This window comes from Gossypium raimondii, chromosome 13 (assembly GCF_025698545.1).
Source record: "Gossypium raimondii isolate GPD5lz chromosome 13, ASM2569854v1, whole genome shotgun sequence".
Lineage (NCBI taxonomy): Eukaryota > Viridiplantae > Streptophyta > Magnoliopsida > Malvales > Malvaceae > Gossypium > Gossypium raimondii.
In genome coordinates this window covers 38,624,006-38,625,788 of record NC_068577.1, presented here as the reverse complement: position 1 = coordinate 38,625,788, position 1,783 = coordinate 38,624,006, and the positions used below count along the sequence as shown (strand labels likewise).

Sequence of the window (1,783 nt, the reverse complement as noted above, 5' to 3'; positions counted from 1 at the left end):
TTATTATTATTGTTATTAAGTGTGTTTATTAATTTAATTTAAATATATTTCATATTTAATTAATTTAATGTAAATATCTTTCATACTTATCCTAAATTATTATAATTGATGCACATTGTTTTGCCTTTTCTTTAATTTAATATTATAATTTACTTTCTAATATAATTCAAAATTTTATAGTATTTTCAAATTTTTTATTTATAAAAAATCATTTATTTTAAATATTACTTACATTAAACATGTTACATACAATATATTATTTATTTTAATTTATAAAAAATAAATGTGTTGATTCACCTATGTAATCTAGTTAATTGTTTAAATACTTTTATTTACTAAATTGATGTCGAGTTCTAATTAAAACTCAGTTAGACACTTAAATAATAACATTTTCTTTGAATAATAAAATACTTGTCATTAATAGGAACCATGAATAAGAGATAAATAAACATGACATATAATACAAACAATAAATAAAACAATATAAATTGATTCACAAATATCATTGTCTACAACAAAAAAAAAATCAAATAGAATAAAAAGACAAACTAACAGTAATCACAACACAATAAGGATTAAGTAACAAACCAGAGATGCAATGCCTTGATCAACCGTCGATAATTTCACTCTAACTGCCATCATTAAATTGACCTAAGAATAAATTTTAATCAACAAAAAATTTACAGCCAAAAGCCCCAAGAAACTTAGGTTCTAGTCTATCTTTTTCTATTTCTATATATGTATATGGGAAGTTCAAAATCATCATATAATAATCCAGAAATAGAAAAGAAAAAAAGGGAGGTTAATGATGATTTTAAAATATTTTATACCAGGGAATCTAATATCCTTATACATGACGATGATCAATTCGGTCGTTATGGTCGGACTCCATTATGGATTTCTGACCACACTATCCATAGGTCCCTCTTATATCTTCCTTCTACGAGCTCGAGTTATGGAAGAAGGAGAAGAAGGAACCGAGAAGAGAGTATCAGCAACAACTGGGTTTATTGCAGGCCAGCTCATGATGTTCATACCAATCTACTATGTACATTTGCATTTAGCATTGGGTAAATCTCATACAATAACTGTCCTAGCTCTACCTATCTTTTGTTTCATTTCTTCTGGAACAATCACAAAGACTTTTTTGATCATAGACGTCCTACCAGAAATTCAATGCGTAATCTTAGCATTCAATGTGTATTCCTGAATAATCACATTATTCAATTATTCAACCAATTAACTTTACCAAGTTCAATGTTAGCCAGATTAGTCAACATCTATATGTTTCGATGCAACAACAATATGTTATTTGTAACAAGTAGTTTTGTTGTTTGATTAAGTGGTCATATTTTATTGATGAAATGGGTTGGGTTGGTATTAGTCTGGATACAACAAAATAATTTAATTAGGTCTAATGTACTTATTCGATTTAATAAGTATCTTGTATCATAATTTAGAAATTCTATGGCTCAAATCTTTAGTATTCTGTTATTTATTACCTGTGTTTACTATTTAGGCAAAATATCGTCACCCATTCTAACTAAGAAACTAAAAGGAATTTCCAAAACGGAAGAAGTGGGGGAAAGTGAGGAAGAAAGAAACATAGAAATAGAAACTCTTTCCGAATGGGGAGGGGCTAACCAGAAACAGGGGACCAAGAAAATACTTCTTCTCTTTTTTTCGGAGGAAGAGGTGGATCCGAGCAAAATCGACGAAACAAAAAAGCTACGAGTAACTGGAAAGAATAAAAATAAAGGGCGAACTCCACTTTCGTTTTAAA

At 28.2% G+C, this 1,783-nt stretch overlaps 1 pseudogene; it reads left to right on the top strand.

Moving 5' to 3' along the window:
• Positions 1-787: 787 nt before the first annotated feature.
• On the top strand, positions 788-1,425 carry LOC128035904 (protein TIC 214-like; annotated as a pseudogene).
• Positions 1,426-1,783: the final 358 nt, after the last annotated feature.